Source organism: Oryzias latipes, chromosome 10 (assembly GCF_002234675.1).
Source record: "Oryzias latipes chromosome 10, ASM223467v1".
NCBI lineage: Eukaryota > Metazoa > Chordata > Actinopteri > Beloniformes > Adrianichthyidae > Oryzias > Oryzias latipes.
The window spans coordinates 21816378-21835087 of record NC_019868.2 but is presented as its reverse complement, the minus strand read 5'-3'; the positions used below and the strand labels follow the sequence as shown (position 1 = coordinate 21835087).

Genomic DNA, 18710 nt, shown 5'->3' with positions numbered 1-18710 from the left:
TTGAAAATTTAATCCAGATTTCCCTTGTTCTCTCCTTACAGCTCAATTTATTTCATTTCCTTGTAGATCTCCCCCCAATCCACCCTTGTCCTCTTGTTTCTCCACCCTCTACATGCCTCCTCGAGTGAAGCACTGAGAAAAAGCAGGTAAAGAGGGGGAGCTGGGAGGCAGAGAGAAGGTGTGCTGTAAGGTGCCCCATGGGTTGAACGTGGTCATTTGTCATGAGGCTGAAAGCTTAAGAAAAGACTAGTTAACCTTTACAGCTGATCCCTGTGAGACACAGTAAAAAAAAAAAAAAAACAGCAAAACACCTCCAGGAGACATGTGCAGGAACACGGGTGCGCACATGCATGAGCAGCCCTTCCAGAAACTCTGGAAATCAATAGCTGAGAAACCTTTCCACAGGAAGTGAGGGGAGGTTACCATTTTTACGCCATTCACCCGTCCCAACTCCTACTCGTTTCCCGAAGGGGAAGCCTCGCTGTCTTTCCGGTCCTTTCCCTTCTTCGTCATCTCCCAGTCCTCGTCATCCCCAACACCCTGCCAGAGTAATTAATCACCTTGTGCTAATGAGCTATTAACTAATGACAGATTGACATGCCTCTGCATAAGTGTGCATGTCTGAGTATGCGTGTGTCTACAAAAGCATGTTGCCAGCACCACCCTCTGCACACTAATGTGATTAATAAGGGTAAGCTCTTATTAGGCAGAGAGCACAAGACCAGCTCGGAAAAGCCAACATGCACTCAAAAATAAGAGAATTCTTTTATTAGCTGGGTTTTTGTGCATGGCCAATGAGTTTAAAAACTAGGACATAGAGAGAAAGACATCATTTATTGCTTACCTTTTGAATCTGGAAATGGCTTACCTCAAGCAATCAAAGCAAGAATAATGGACAAAACCAGACAATCAACAGAGTTTTATGTCCATGCAAAGATGTATCAAACATAGCTTAGTTAGTCATTAAATCATGGATTGCTTGAAAGGGAGTTGAGGGAAGCGAACTTACATAATCCCACCCCTGTTCTACCTTACCATTTTCTTTACATGAATTATCGTTATCCGGTTCATAACTTCTAATCAGATATTTATCCCTCACCAACACAGTTTCAGGTCACCTTTTATTTCGACCAAGCAGCTTATTCTCTCTGAAGTCAAGGGAAGAGAGTGAAAGGCTTTCTAATAACACACTCCTCCATAACTGAGCTGAATAACCTCAGATGAGCGTCATTTGTTTCATGCACAGCTTGAGACTTCCTAGCAACAGCCCTCGCATCTTAACAGACAACACCAAGCAAAAAAGCACAGTAAAAGAGAGGCAGCATTTCAATGGTGACGCAAATGAGAAATGGTGGCTTCAAATAAGAAGTGACAATCTGAGACATTCTCACCAGGAGCCGGTTTAATCAGATGCACCGGACTCCCATTCCAAGAGAAATATAGTTACAGGAAGAGTATGAAGCACTCAAGAGAACCCTTGCACTACATAATAGGGAGTCTAATCTAGCTGCAAGTGAGTGAATGTGTGCAGCTACCATGGTGTAGATGCAGGTGCCAGCACATGTTCTGCTCTCTATGAGATTCTCTTTCTCTCTGACCTAACAGTCCGTCCCTCTGGAGGAGTTTTGGAGCATACAGAGACTCATTTGCATTCTTGCGGCACTCACATTTTTTTTTTCCGGTGGCTTTAGAAGTGAACAGCTGCTTAATGGCCATTGCTCTTCAGAGACAGGACATTGGGAAGCACAGAGGAGGTTAGCCAGGGTTTCTGCACCACCAGGCACACACATAACCAGAGTGTGTGGTGGGGTGACACATGCTGAAGCACACACCTTGTAAAGCCTGGTTCAGCTATGGTTCGGAGAGTGAGATGTGACCATTTAGCAGATGTTTTCCTTTGCAAAAGGGACTTTGGATGCTTTCCACACTGTTGAATTTAACTACATTGGACAACAAAGCTGGATGCTGGAGAAATTATAAGCTCTATGATTCAAAAAGATGGCTGGTGTCGTTTTAAAAAGCCCTGTTACTGCATATGTTAAAATATGTAAGCATCATTTTGGCACAAAGAAACTAGATGTTCCAAGCTACTGATAGTGTGGATAATACCAATTCTGTACACCACTGAAATCACTCAAATCTGGAGTTTTGAGGGATTGCATGGTTGGACAGAGCAGTGGAGGATTTTTGTAAAACCTGATTTAAAAAGCAAAACAGGGGATTGTCACTGGATTTTGGGAGTTCAGGGGAGTTTGACTGCTTTGTCTGGGTTTTTTTCCCCCCTCCTGTTTTTGTCATACTTTCAAAATTAAATCTCCACACCACAGAAACACCAACCCACATCCAAGAACAACTACATGAAATGGCCTTCATCTCGATGCTCATTTGTTTGACTTGCAAACACACACGGAACCAGGCATGAGATGCCAAAAGAAGGGATTTTGTAGAGAAAGAGGACATAGCAAAAAGGTTATCACCCTGCTGCATGAAAGTGTGGCAAGTGACCCTGCCTCTGGAGGGGTTCTCGTCAACGAGGAAGTTGTGTTCACAAGAGATGACTAAAATACTACTCACAATTTCACAAGTTAATCAGTTCAACACAAGCAGACACATGCAGAACAAAAAACAATTACTATCATCTATAAAGTTAAGTGACTGTTTTGCTTTTCATAAATTGTTCCATATAATGAGGGAAAATATCTAAAAAATAATTATTGCAGAAATGCATTTCCAATTACACATAAATAAATAAATGAAAATCTCTTTACTTTTGCTTCACCAAAAACATTTTAACCTTTGATTAATTCACCAGACCACTAATTATAAACAGTTAATTGCAACCTTTACAGTTTTTTCAATTTGTAAAGGTATATTTTATATATATATGTTTTTTTTCTCCTTAATTGCATTCTTGTAGATATGGATCACATAGAGTTGTCAGCTTGAACTGCACCGCTGTCAACAACATTCTCTTGATTAAATCATTAAACCTCCAAGCATGGAGGGAGGTCTTTATAAAAACTCTAAAAGTATGCGTAGCTAAATATTAAAGTTGGGGGATCAATCAAACATATTAAATCAAACACATTTTAGGTGGACATTTTTTGCAGCTAGCAGGTGTGTTTATAACATTTGAGTGTGTGTGTGGACAGGCTCCGCCCTTATTGTACTACATTTGAACCTTACTATAATGATTAACAACCAGTTAACTTGTTGCTTTATGCTGCTTCATGGTCTTATCCCCCTTCCCCTCCTATTATCACCCCCTACCCCCCTCTCTCTATCGTCCCTCTCTCTTCTTCCCCTCTTTCCTTTTCCGTCCGGTCCAACACCAAAGATTTTCAGACATGATTGAAATTAATAAAGTTTGGCCTCAATTACAAAAGGGGTTTATCCAGACATACCTTTGGTTTGTCTGAAGATTAATAACCCCTCTTGTTAAAGTAAAATCTGTCCAACACAAGAAGCCCTCAGCTCTCATCTGTCTGCCCAGCTGTTGGACAGGACAAGTTAAAAAATAAATAAATAAATAAATAAATAAATAAATAAATAAATAAATAAATAAATAAATAAATAAATAAATCAAACACATTTTAGAAGAACATCATCTTTTCTTTGTTTTATGTCTTTTTGTCCCGGCATGACAGAAAAAAAAAACTGCTTTTGTTCCATCTGATCTGAGCCATTAAGAATTTATTTTTCTTTCAGGTTGTATCAGTCCAGCGTCATTTGCTGGGACTGGCAAGCCAGCTGAAGTGCCAAAACATGGGAGTCGCCACTGACAGGCTCAAAAACCAAGCGCTTTAAACTGTTTTGACAGTCATGTTGTCATGCCTGACACATTGTTAATTCATTTAAAATTTGGCATTTATTATCACAAAACATGGGTTTTAACTTGCTGCACGGACATGTTGTGATACATGACACACCTGTTGCTTTACTCAGTAGAAGATTTCCATCAATTGTGACATCTTATTTAAATTATGTTAAAAAATGGGCAGAAATTCTAATGTAATAAATTTCACAGTAAAAATGAGAAAGAACATCACAAAAATGTATTGCTAAAAGTGTATTAGAGCTTTTTGCTAAATGACAAGTCATTCTTTTTGTCACTAATCATATTTCCTTTAGCATTTGCGGATATCATTACACATAGTGAAATGAAATCTGGTGGAGACACCTACATGATAGAATTTCATGATAGAGAAGATTCTAAACCTGTCAGCTGTGGCTGCACAATATTATATAGGAATGTAAATCACACAAAGAAAGAAAAACGGAATCAAAACACACAAACACAGAAGCTGATCTAAGATCATTGGCAATCTGTAAGGCTTTGGGGAGCCAAGAGGGTTTGACGGGTTCAGAAAAGACCGGTTAAGGGACGGCACAGCTCAGAGATAAATGATCTTCCAACATCGTGGTTATGAGGAAGAGAATGAAAGCCTGAGTAGGAAGAGTGAGGGGGGAAAAAAAAGGAAAAAGTGAAAAGTTGATCAAATTGAGAGGCTGATGCATCACTGGAAAGATGATGCCTCTGTGATTCTTCTTCAGACGTTCAACTGCAGAAACCTGCAGTATGAAAGGTGTTAAAAAGTGGACCTCTATGAGCTCAATTAAACATTTTCATGTTTACCCGTAAACCAACATTATATTCAAGACAGTCGGATTTGATTACAGGGGGAGTGTGTAGATGACCCGTGCTGGCTTCTTACTGGGCAGACTGAAGAGATTACAAAGCTTAAGCCACACAGATCAATACACACAAGCTATGGCCAAATGAATTGCTTGTGACAGCGTAAGAAAGACCACAAAACTTTGTGAGAGCAGGACTCAGCCTCAGAGGGGGAGCGCAGCAGACATGTTGTGAGTGAGGCTCCATTGTCAGATTGAGTGCTCCCTACTTAAAACCGTTATCGCTGGTCAATAAGTCGTTTCTCTCACTAAGCCTTGACTGCAAGCCGTTTGCACAGGGCCTTTAAATTCTTGATACAAATGAAAAAAGAAATGTTAAGAAAAAGCAAAGGAGGGAGAAAGAAATGGAAAAACAAGTGGGTTTGGGAGGGTTCTGTCATTATGACAGATAGATCGACTGAACACAGGCTCCCGCAAGGAGAAATATAAAAATAGGACAGCATATCCCCATGACACTGCTCCGTTCTGCCTATGTATCGAATTGCGAGTCTACTCTTCCTCTCTTTCCTCTCTGCTGCTCTTCTCTCACCTATGACTTTACTATCCTTACCCCCCTGCGCTCTTGTTCTCCAATGCTTTCAAGACATCATCCCCTGACATCCTTCTTTCCTCCTTCCTCCTCTGTGCCCATACACTCGTCCACCTACACAGCTCAGACAAAAGCAAAAATCTCTACATCCCACTGGGTTTCCTCTTCATCACACTCAGCTGTGGAAGCTCTAACTTTTTTTTTTCCTGATCCCAAATGACACACTAACACAATACACAGGCATTCTTTTTTATGAAAAATCCATATTTACACTAAGGGATTGCTCGGAGACCCTTCTGTTCTTGTATTTCAACAGCTTTGCCCTGCTTTGCATTCATGCTGCTAAACTGATTCAACATGTTCAAAGTAGTGGTCTACGAGGGATACTAATGGAAGGCGTTCACAGCACCACTTATTGTTCTGTGTGTCTCAAATGCTCGACGAATCAAATAGCACTGAGACCACAAAGGGCACGAGCAGAAACAATCGTCCGCCGCTTTTCCCAAGTTTTTGCCCAAGTCACACTTCCATTCTTCTTCTGTCCTCCTCAATATCTGTCACTTTCTCACTCATTAACCACACCCCACTTGCCATCCATCCATTCCTCTTCCTCTCTCTAGAGAGGAAAAACAAACAGCTGTCAGGGTCAGGCTTGCAGATGAATTCCAAATGACTTTGAAGGGCAGAGGGGCCAAACAACTTTCTCTAGAGGAGAAGCTGGTTACAAATACCGGTGTGTGTGCATTAATACGGATACATAAACAGCATGGAATAAATATGGCCAGTTCCTTGACACCTCGACGCACACAGGAGCAGGCTGTAGCTACTCTACAAGTCAATACTACATCTTGAGGCTGACTACTGTCAAGGTGAAGGCTTCTGAGTGGATTTCTGGTTGGTGGCATGCACTTGATGCATGCTGAAACGCGTGGGAGTCTGGATGTGCAGGTGACAAGAGCTTGAAAACTTGTGATGACACTGATGTAAATTTTAACAGAAACAACACAGACATCCTCACTTCCTCTTTCTCTCGCTTCTTACACCAGTTTTCTTCCAAACTTCCCAAAGGTGAAAAAGATGCATGCTTCTCATTCGACTTGGTACTATTTGCAGCTCTTGCTGTGCAGAGATGAGCCAATGAATCATTTTTCATTGTATCAATCATTTCAGTGCAGTAGCTCTCCATCATGTCTGCAGAGTCCACTCTATCACTGTCTGTTACCATTCATCCATCAGGAATAAGAGAGACCTTTAAATTATTCATTGGAGCTAAGCAAATGTTTAATCAAGACATTTACCGCAGTATTAGTTTTGTCTCCACTGTTTTCTCGCTGATGGAGCTTCATGAAGGGTCTCAGGAGTCAAAAAGATCTGGAGATGCTTTACACCTTATCAAGATTAAAACTGCATAAACTATTGAATTACATTTTGTTCATACATGTATGTTCCAGTCAAACCAATACTGGCAAGAAGTATCCGGTTGCTTGGCAAGCGGGCCTGTGAAGAGGTCAGACACTTTATTGATTTCGAAACCAGTTAATATCAAGTTGCATTGTTGTTGCTTAACCTCTGGCCTCTCAAAACTATACAGGTTTTATTATTTTTAAAATTTGGTTGGCAAAGAAAACATGTTGTTTTTCTCATTTTTACCAAACACAGACGGAAAGCAAGCGTTCAGAGCCAAAAAGCTTTTGGAACAATTGAAAACGTGCAATATTGGATTAAGCGGAAAATCAAACTATAAGCTTAACTTTTACAATGTGTGACAGGAAGACAGGAAGGAGGTCAATTTTTCGGATGGAGGTGAGTTTCAGAGTTGAGCAGCAGAGGGACTGAAAGCATGGTGACGGATAGAGGGCACATTGAGGTGGATGGAGGAGGACAATGTGAGAGCGGTTAAAGGTGACAGCATGAAGGAGATGGGAAAGATATTAAGCGGGGGGAAGACAAAGTGCTTTGAAAGCACACAGATAAAATTGTAATGAGTTTTGAAATTAACGTGAAGTCAGTGGGTGTCGATGGTGAGGATGTTGTGGTGAGAAAAATGAATTTGAATCATGAAAGGAGTTCTGAAGGAGTTTATGGAGAGCATGTTGGGGAAGACCAAGAGTTTAGGAACAGCATTTACAGTAGTGGACCAAGTTTCAAGGCTGTGGTCAAGTATGCCAACTAGGGGTGTAACAAATCGTTTTAATGATTCGATTTATATCGTAATTTGTGGTTGCCGATCTGATTCATAGTTGATGTTGGTTCATTTCGAACAATCCAATTTGATCCAATTCACTGATCTAAAATCAATCAGGAACTTCAAACCTAAATTCAAAGAGTTTTCACACATTGGACTGTAATGGTGGACTGATCTTTTTTGTTGCCCTCACAGGTGTGTTGCCAGCTGTGATGGCCCGTGGCTGTTTTTATATCATAGTAAAATTAACCTACTGTGCTTCAATCCAAATAGTCATTTATAATGTCAATATAATTGATGGTATATGTCGATTCGATTAACAACTTGCCTCAAACGAATGGATCTGGTTAGATCGTTGGAACATAAATCGATTTTCTGTGCTATTGTGAAAACAAAAACCAGACTGGATTGTTTTAAGAAGGTACATTTTGGTTAGTGGGGAGAGGAGTTTGGATTCAACTCTTTTCTCAAATGACATCAGTAGGTTTTATAGGTTGTCATCTGGACTTGGTTTTTAAAGTTGAAGACGTTTCACTTCTTATCCAAAAGGCTTTGTCAATTCTGAATTAGCCAGAATTAGTCAGACCAGATACTGGATAGTATTGTCTACTTAGACTACATAGTTTCGAGTCGTTAGGAGTCCTATGTCCTCAGCTGGGGTTGGGGCTACAGTAGCTACCCCCTCCAACCTGGTCAGCTGTTAATGACCTAGGTGACACTGGTTCGGTTTGTTTGGGTTTCAGAACACTGCTGTAGATGGATGGAAGAATAAACCTGAGACCACCATTCTTATTAAGAAAAGGTTTATCTTTCTTGACAAAGATGGCTTCTTTCACTCCTCGCTCAAGTCTAAGTAGACAATGGTCATAGACAATGCGCCCTTTGGTCGTGAAAATACGGTAGTTGCTACTCCTAAGTTACATCTACACAAAGTCAACAAATGCAATTCTGTATCTTGGCAGCAGGGATGCACATCCCATATGAATGGTCTTCGCATCAGTAAGTAGTAAGAAAAATGTGTGACCCACCAAGACACCCACATAAGTATTTCACAATGCCATTTGTGTTTCTATTAGGACCTTTTCTACCAGTTTGTGGACACATGGGACTATGGTGTGTGAGTTAGTTCAAAAGAAGGACATATGTTTGTTGCACAACAGCGGTTCCAACAGCAGCTGATGAAATGTAATTCAACACTTTATATTACTTGGTTATATATGTCAGTGTGTGCATGCCTGTGCCTGTGTGCGCATTAGTCCTTCCAAGTCTTTGGGTCTTGGCAGCAAGATCAGAGGAAATGTGTGACGAAGTGTCTGACTGTGTGTGTGTGTGAGCGTGTGACAGAGAAAGAGTGAGTAGGCCTGAAAGTGAGATTCTGCTCCGAGACGTTTGATGTCGAAGAACAGCGTCTGCTGTCTGTCTGCCAACTGCCAACCTTCTATCACCATCCCAACACATGGCTTCCGCAAAGTGTGTGCATGTAGGCTTGCATGTGTGTAAGTTGCCTGATTAGGCAGGGACTTGGCTACGTGACACTGCTACAGTGCTATTTAGACCTATAATGTGCACCACACTGTGACACTGCATAAATGTGTGGGCCTGAGGAGGCAAAGATGATTTTTTATTTTGAATCGCTCCAGAGATAAGAGAAAGATGTGGGGACGAGGTGAGTACGGATGTGTGTGTGTGCGAACGTGGGTGTATTGGAAGAGATGAGTAATTTTTTTCACTTTTCATACCTCTTATCCCACACCACCAATCTCTGGATGGGTCCTTAACATAAAGAGTCAAGTACACTCAGGGCTAATTGTTAAATGATGTATATGTGGCACTGTGTTCATGTATGTGAACATCTGTGTCTGTGTGTGTAGACATCATATATAACACAGTGTGCTACTGAACTCCAGCTGTTCCAGAAAAGTTGATCTCGTAAACACCCTATTCTTGTTTTCACCCCTAAACCCTGAAGTATGAGAAAAACAACTCAGAAGTACAAAACAGTAAGGATTAAGCAAAAGAAAAGATGCAGCATTCTATTCTTAGGCCAGCATTCTACTTTCATGATCACAAAACTTGTATAACTTTTTGCAAGGAAAACTAGAAGAATAATCAAGCAGGGGTACAACTGTAATAATTTTTTAAGAAAGAAAATATATGATATTTTATTGCTATTGCACATTAAGGTGCAAATAAACATTTCCGAAGTTCCATATTGCATTTGAAGTTTTATGGCAGCTTAAAAAAAACATAAATAGACATATACTTACAAATAGTTTTTATTTATTGAAAGATCCAAATACAATTAAAAAAAAATGAACCAAAAGAAGTAAAATCAATGCAAACATATTTTTTTTAGGAAAAAGAGAAGTTTTTTAAAAGAATACTTGCCTATTTGTTTAAACAAATATTCAGGAGAATCTGCCTTGCAGTTAAGCAAAAACAAACAGACATGCATGCAAGAACACACTCACACACACAAGTACACAAGCCTAGGCAGAGCAAAAGGCTGAAAGATCAGGTGAATCCACTGAGCAAAGACAGACAGATCTTTCTTTTGCACCCTTCTTGACATTTTCACTCTGATAGCCAGATATAGCTTTTCTGCCTCCTCGCAGCTCACAAGACAAGAACTCACGAAACCACGCACTCTGCTGGAATGAATAGTTGACGAACAATGGACAGTGAGCTATTTTAGAGGAAAAAATAGAAATGTCTCAGGTAAAAAAGAAAAGTGAAAAAGGAGAGAAGTGGTAGAAATGTCCTGTGGCTACAGACACTGACACTACTGCTGCTCGAGTGATCCGAGTATCTCAGGGCCCCTATGTGGCTCGGGGAATTCAGAGCCGGAAGCACTGACAAATTCCCCCAAAAAAGAAAATCTGCAAGGCTCCAAAAAAAGGGGAAAATATAGGAAAACATCAAGTATAATCAACACATTTAGCCTGCTTCTCTGGAATTTTATATCTGCTCTAAACTTTGGATCAAACATGCAATTAGTCAATTCATTTTAAAAAGGTTCAGGGGGTTTGTGCCGCAGTAATTAGACTCAAAGGTGAATGATGCATACTAACATTGATCTGGTTAAGTTATTTGAATTCAGTCCATTATCGGAGAATCCAGCAAAAAAAAGTTTGCTCACCGCAAACTACATAAACAGCGTGGTCTCAAAGTTAAATCCAACCAATCCAATGATGACTAAAGACCAGTTGAAGGTAAAAGGTTTTCTAAACCAACATTCTCAAAAATGTGCATTTCAACAATAGTTTTTTTTCCTACATACGACAGTCAAATCCAGTGTCTCACATAATAACATTTCTTTGCACAGACAAGTGCCACTGTTACAGAAAGGTTCAAACAGAGACTGAGTCGCAATCTCACAAAATGTCGTTGAAAATAATACAAAGCTTTCGCTTTTTCTATTTCAAAGCGGCTCTAAATTCTTTGTTGGCTTGTTGATCGGATTTCTTTCTTGAAGCTGGTTGTTTTCGCTGACGTGATCTCTGTTTGTTGAGCGTGCTTGACATTCTGCTCACAAAAATATAATGCTGATTTTGACTGGTTGTACCATGAAGCATGCATTGATAAGGCAACAGATGCCAAAGATCAGCCTGAGACCAAAGCACTGTTTACATTTTAATTGATTACAATGACTTACACCCTGCGACAGACTGGCGACCAGTCCAGGGTATCCCTTGCCTACGCCCAAGTGGCTGGGATAGGCTCCGGCAACCTCGTGACCCCGAAAGGGAATAAACGGTTAAGAAGATGAATGAATACAATGACTTACTGCTCCACCTAAAATAGAAAGTTATGACTTTGCAAAGTGACTGCTGGGGACTGAGGCTTTGATAGTCCAGGCTTTACCTATCGATTATGCATAAAGGTGACCGAGATACACTATTGATTCTAACAAGAGGGTCAAATACTCCACTAAATAAAGCAGACAAAGCTTTAAACTTGACAGGCCACAAAATAATCTGAATAATGGTTTCAAAGTATATTTAGTAAAACCAACAAAAATTATGAAACTAGGAAAGCTAATTGAAACTCAAAATGTCTTATTCTTCCAAAGCGGATACTTGCCACACACCATAAAGGCTTCAAACAAAAAGAAAAAAATGTTGGGACAGCTGAGACACAAGGCTGCTTTCTTGTTTGTGTCGAGTAGAAGAAAAAGTCAGATGTGTGTCTGATTAGCAAGATCCGAGCGTTAAGTGGCCAAATGTGTGAGAGTGCTTGCACAATCAGAGGTTAGAGCCGCTAATATGGATTCATTTATTTCATCTGTTTTCTCCCATTTGACTCCCTGACAAACAAAGAGAGCCCATTAACGCAAGTATTGAGCAGGAAAGAAACGTTTTTTAACCAGAATATCGACATCAGAGCCGGCGTTTTTGTTCCTTTGAAGAGTTTGGTTTTAATCAGCGCTTGTTTCTTTGTTTTGGTGTCCATATGATAACTGAGCAGAGTGATCTGGCTTATGGATGCACGCTGTTGGAATGAAACAAAAACATGACATTTTAAACTCATTAATTCCACATCAGACAGTTCTGTCATCCGCTGACCTATAATGAAGACAATTCATGCTAAGACGTGTTGAATTTCATATTGACTCAGTCACTGACAGGCTCATTTTTTCATGATCAAAGACCACAATAAATTAGTTAGGGATTAGTGAGGTTTATTCACCTTTTATTTCACTACAGCAGCTCTGGAGTCAATGGGAAATAAATAACTGTCAAATCAGAGTTAATTACCCAAATTTCCCACTTAGTGTTTACCATGCCAACAAGCTTCAACCCAGTCTATATGCAAGTACAGGCATTAACAGATTATTAATAGCAGAAGTTTAATTTCAGCCTTACAATGGCTTTCTGCAGGAGTGTACATGCTTCAAAAACACCCACCTCAGTCACTTAGTGAAATGTCGCACGTCACTCTGAGACTGCTTATATCCGCTTCTCCCTCGCTCTTCTGGTTAGCACACAAACAAACACTGCCCGGCAGAGCCATGTGAGGTAACGCCGTGGTGTGCCTCGCCATGCTGTGTTATTCCCCATGGTGCTGCGCTCCATTCGGCAAGGCAGCATGAAGCACGAATCAATAGGGATTAAAGCACTGTAAAGAGCTATCCACCAACTTCTCCTCACTGCACACACAAGGAGAAGAGATGCCCTTGTTGTGCTAGATTGCATACTTTCCCCTTAAAATTATAGAGGAAATGAAAGGAGTGAGCATTTTTACAAGCCCTGGACAACGGGCCATCCCACCGCAGTAGAAACGTGCCCCTGCAACATCAGTATCCCGCCACGCTGAGGGCATGTCCATCAAGTCGATTTGAGAATTGCATAGGAGGGAAGGCTAGAATCAGCATCTTGTTCCACCTGCTGCACCTAGACTAAGTTTCACACACCCAGACACACAGTGACAGCCTTGGCGGTAGGCCTCAACCCCTGCAGCAGTTGTATGCATCCCACAGAGCACTCCAGGACAACAGAGATTATCCCAGCATTTGCAGACAGTCACAGAATGTTAATCCAAAGATATCTCCTCCACTGTTAAATCTGAACCTCACTCCCAGTTTCTCCTTTTTGCACATTATCTATTACTTTCAGTCATTTTGGTACAATCCACATAAATACGCGACTCAAAAAACACGTATTTTTCCCCCCGTTTTTCACCAGCATCTGCCTCCCTCCATGAAATCCGCTGATCCCCGCTTCCCACTTGAACGTTACAAGGCCTCATCCACGTTCTCTGTTCCTCTTCTTATCCAGCTCCCGCTATCAGCCCCACATTGATCTTCTCATCCCCAAGAACAGAAAACACCAATCAGCCTGTCATAATCACTCAGCTGGAAGAGGAAGTGCTAAACGCCAAGTGCAGCTGCTTCGTGTTAACGGAGGGAAAGTGAAAAACAACGCAAGGCTGAGCATTTGCCATCATTTGGTATTCTGTTTTAGAAGTAATGCAAAAAGGGAATGTGAAGGTTTACTTAGCGCTTTGCTGATTCCATTTTGTTAATAATGATTCAGATTCTCATTTCTTTTTTATTTGTATGCCAAAACAATAAAGGAACAGCTGCTGGAGCTGTCAATTCCGAAAAAAGGAAATAGTCTGTTTTCTCACAGCATCTATTCTCTATTCACTCTGATATTTTCATATAAAAACCCAACTATTCAACTTGTGTTTTTTCTCGTTGTGTCCCCAAAAAGTTTTTTTATTCACAAAGACACCTCACCTGGTCCCTTTGAAACAATGGATGTAGTTTATGATCCGACAGATTCTTCACACAGTGCTTTCTTGTCAAGTAAAACACTTTGACTGCCAACTTGATGTCTCCACGCACCTCAGCTCAGCACACCACAAATGATCTGGCAGATCAAACCATTGTGATGCGTCTAGGTAATATTAGGGCTCTGTGAAGTGCAGTAAGACCTAAAAGTTCTCCATAAAAATAGGTTCAAATGAGTCACTCTTCTTTCAACTTTAATGCCAAGGCACAGCTAAAATTTAGATGCTGTAAGCCATTTTTCACCTTGTCATAAGATGAAAAACATCTATATATGTCAGTCTGTTTTAATAAAAATGAAAAAAATCTGTATATATCATACATTTTAAGTTTTTACATTTAAAGCTAATAATATGTATCTAATCAAGGAAGGGTTTAGGCAACATTATTTTGTTTTCTCTATTTTATAATTGATCTATTTTCATCCCATTAAAAAAAAACTTACACAAGTTTTATATCTGGGGGAAAAAGTAACAGAAAGAAGAACATTTATTTTTCTGCCCTTTTTGCAAAGTTAAAATAAAGTAAAAAGGGAGTTTAAAATATCATTACAAAAGGTACTGTATCAAAAGATTTTTACACAACATAAATGAAAGAAAAATAAATCAAATGTATGGATATTTTCAAGTGCAACAGTTTGAAAATCCCATTCAATCAGCAATAACAAAAGCAGAACAATTTATTTCTTGTATGATTTTATTTGTTTCACAAGTCATTCTGAAGAAAATTTGGCCCAATCTATTTTGCCATAGTTACTCTCAAAATACTATATGAGCATTTCATCTAGATTGAGGCCTCCACTTTTTTAAATGTTAAAAAAAAAGGATTTGTGATTGTGCATACTCTGATACAAATAGGTTGATATTGGTCTGATCAGTGTTCCATGGCATAATCTAATGTTGACTGTTTGGACTTGCTAGTGAAACATGAATGAAGTCCCTTATCATGAAAGTGTCACACGTTTGTAAATAGTCTGATCATGGAGGACAAACTTAAAATTGCAGTTTGTGCCCGGTCAGAATTATGACACCAAATCGTTCATATATCGGGACAAGGCTGTAAAGAAAAAGCCTGAAAGATTAGTGAATATTTCACATCAAGCCTCTTTCCATTGGTACTTATATTTGCTAGTATCGGGTAGTGTGTGAACGCGGTACTAAAAACGCTTTCACCACATTCAGCGTATTCTTGAATGGGTGTCCAATGCTTGGTGTATACATAACATAAAACTTTTATCATCCTAATTTTCCTCCTGACAGTATGTAAGGCAGTGAAATTATTCAAACCAATAAAAGGACATAACGTTAGACCTGCTGATCTTCTGCTCATTAAGGGCGGTTGATGAAAAGCACCACCTATCCAACAATAGTCATTTCTCTAATTGCACAGTGAAAAAAAAAACAACGTAATATTCTGTTGCTCTGATGTTGGGTTTATAGATTAACAGCTACAATCATCTGGTTTTCCTGCAGATACAAAAAAACAAAATTATATAGAATGGAGCTACTAACTTCTGCATGATCAATGCCCCACAAAACCCTCATTTCTTTGAATCCAACATACATTTTACAACCTTACATTACATTTTCTCTGATATTTCAGGCATTTCTTTCAGTGAGTTAAACAACGTTTCAACACAATGTACAAATTCACAACAGAGTGATGAATGCGAGCGAAGCCGAGCTGCAAAGAATTCAACGTATTGTGTTCCTGTCTGAATGGCTACTTTTTAACGCTGCGGCGCGGTTCTTTTTGCTTTCTTGCCATTTCTTTTGTGTCACTCAAGGTGCCAGCATTTTAGCGTATCAAACCAAAGTATCTGCAAAATGGCTTTATTTTCATGCTTTCTTTGCCAGTTGGCAACTGATAGCACTCTATTTTTACACAAGAATATCAGCAGGATAATCTGCGGTCATCAATTCAAAATGATGGCCCTAGATGTGAGCCGTGAGTCATGTTCCCATTTGGAAAGCCTGCAGCAAATTTCAGACAGGGTCAGAAATTTGGGATTAATTTACACAGTGGGACTTCTGCTGCAGCCGACATCTGTAATGCAGCCACTCAGATTAGGAAACGTTTTCTCTGAGGCTCAATTTTAGGGGTAAGAAAGCTTAACATTGATCGTTTTTGGACAAATACAGCCATTGCTCACTTGTTTTCCATCTTTCACACTTAATTTAAATAATGCAATTATTATCAATACATGTTCAAAACTACTGAAATTAAATATTTTCATCCATTAATGGAGGTCCAAAGCCTTGTGAGGCCTATAGGCTAATTTAATTGGATCTAGTTTGACCTCTAAATTGCACAATTGGTGTTAGTACAAAATCAACTTTGTTCATCTGTCAACATCCACTCTTTGGACACATTTCATTCAGCCATTCACAGTGAATAAATATCCCTTTACATAGCTGGAAAAATAGCTTCATCACTCCAGATGTTCCCTGAAAGAGGTTGTTTGACTGTCCATCATAATTAATCAGATCAGGGACATTAATCAAACGTGTCTTCAGAGCAGTAGAGGGAGGTTGAAGACAGTGATCCCCTGACATAACAGAGTCACGGAGCACCATTAAACATCTAGAAGTGATGTATTTACAACCAGGGAATAACTGCAGGCTGGACTGACCACCAAAAAGATAAAATCTATTTATCATTCAGTATGCTAGTATAATTTAGAAAGTAAGAATAAGATTTAAAATCCAACAGACAAGGAACATGTTACTAGATTGAAATACTTTCTTAAAAATGGCAATGAAAATGTGACTATGAAGACTCTCATTCATCCAGGTAGATTCCATCATAGTAGTAGGTTTAAAGGTTGTCATCTGGACTTAGTTTTTAAAGTTAGAAGACGTTTCACCTCTTATCCAAGAGGTTTTGTCAATTCTGAATTAGCTGGTAAAAGCGATGGTTTATTTGCCCTCATGGGGGAGGAGTCAGACCTGAAACTGGATGGTATTGTCAACTTACAATCCTTTCTCTCCAGCCAGGGAGAAAGAATGGTTTGAGCGAGGAGTGAAAGAAGCCATCTTTGTCAAGAAGGATAAACTTTCTATTATTAAGAATGGTGGTCTCAGGTTTATTCTTCCATCCATCTACGGCAGTGTTCTGAAACCCAAACAAACCGAACCAGTTCCACCTGGACTGTTAACAGCTGAAAGAGATAACCAGGGAGGGAGTCAGTGGCTCCCCAACCCCCAAGCTGAGGACAAAGGACCCTTAACGACCCAAAACCATGTAGGCTAAGTTGACAATAAACCCTAAACCTACTACTATGAAAGAAAATGTGAATTACATTTTTTAGCAATAACACTGAAGTGTTTGTTCTAAAAACATACTGGGAGGGATTCACGATTGAGGTTGCTGGCTTTAGCACATTTCAAGTTAAAAGGGGTTAATTTAAAATAGCCCAGAAATAGAATTGATGTTTTCTTTTAGATATAGGAGCTGCTTGACATTGGTGTTACACAATAATAATTGTAAAAAAAAAGAACCTGTAAGGTGATCTAAAGATTGATACAATATATGTCAAAAATTTATTTCAGAGGGAAGATGTGCTATTATTACTGCCGACCTGTCCAGGATATGCACCGCCTGCACCCAACAGTAGCTGGGACAGGCTCCAGCAGCCTTAGAAAGGAATTCAGTGGGCTAAGAAAAAGAAACACGGCTATGAACCATATACACACACAAATTATCTGTTATCTTAGTGGCTTCCCAAAGCAGTATATTCATATACTTCAACTTGATCAAAACTTTGCGGCACGTCTTTAAACTTACACCAATAAGAGAGCTGACATTACCCCTGTTTTAAGATCTCTGTACTGGCTGCCTGTCAGCTGCAGGATCGATTTTAAGTTACTCCTTTAAGTTTTTAAATGTCTTAAAGGGCTAGATCCTTCTTATTTATCAGATCTTCTTAAACCATATAAACCACGCAGAGCTTTCAGACACTCAGGTACTGCTCTATCATCAATACCTGCTATTAGAACAAATATTCATGATGAAGCTTCTTTGCAGTATCTTGGACCTCACCTCTGGAATAACTTACCTGAGGATCTGAGTGTTTCTGCATCGTTGGATATTTTTAATGTAAATTTAATACTTATCTTTTTAACTTAGCATTTAAATAATTTGTTTAATTTATATAGTGGGTTTCCTATTTATTTTATTGTGTTTAGCATATTGTCATTTTATACTTAACTGCATAATGTATGTATGTAGAAAAGTAAGCTTCTTTGAGTAAATGTCCTGGTTTAACCAGTACCTCTTCTATGAGTTATTATTCACAGTGTTACTGCCTATTACTTTATATTTGATCTTTTGATTACGACTGTGTTGTGTCCTGTGCGTGAATTAGCTCTGCCACTAGTCACTATTTTAACTTGTGTTTTATATCACTTTGCTTTTTATGTTAAAGCCTCTTGTGCTTACTAATGTTTGAGGAAAGGTGCTATACAAATAAAGTGATTGATGGATTGGTTGATTGATCTGAGATAGCACATCTTCAGTGAAATTGTGGTGTTTGGATGATCTAATTTAGAATAATTAAATATTTTTACTTTAATTCAAGCTTTTTTTCTGCTTGAAGTTAGAATCAGTAATTTGTTGCTATCTATGTGAACCCTGCTGAGTTTTTTCAAGCAGGGATGCCCTGTGATTTGTCTAACACATTCATCCTTTGATCCATTTTCCATACCCACTTATTCCTCTTCAGGAGGTTACCCAGCTTGACTTTGCCATGTAGAACACAAAGTCAAAACTTTTCAATTAATTTGAAATTGCTTCAAGAAAATAAACATTTGGATGACCTGCAATCCAGCTTCTGTCCAGCTCTTTGCAGCTGAGTGCATGACTGCACAACCATTTCTACTTCGCTCAAGGCTGTGCCCTAGATGTTAGGTACAAAATGCTAAGGGAAAAAAACAAAACAAAGCAAAAAAAAAATGGTTTCAAAGAAACAAAAGATACAAAACCAGCCCTGAACCTTTAACATTAAAAGG

At 39.3% G+C, this 18710-nt stretch overlaps 1 protein-coding gene across 8 annotated transcripts in view; it reads right to left on the bottom strand.

Annotated features, from left to right (window-relative positions):
• Nucleotides 1-18710, bottom strand: part of tenm2 (teneurin transmembrane protein 2) — a 232751-nt gene that overhangs the window by 122654 nt on the left and 91387 nt on the right. The gene's annotated exons all lie outside the window — the stretch shown is intronic.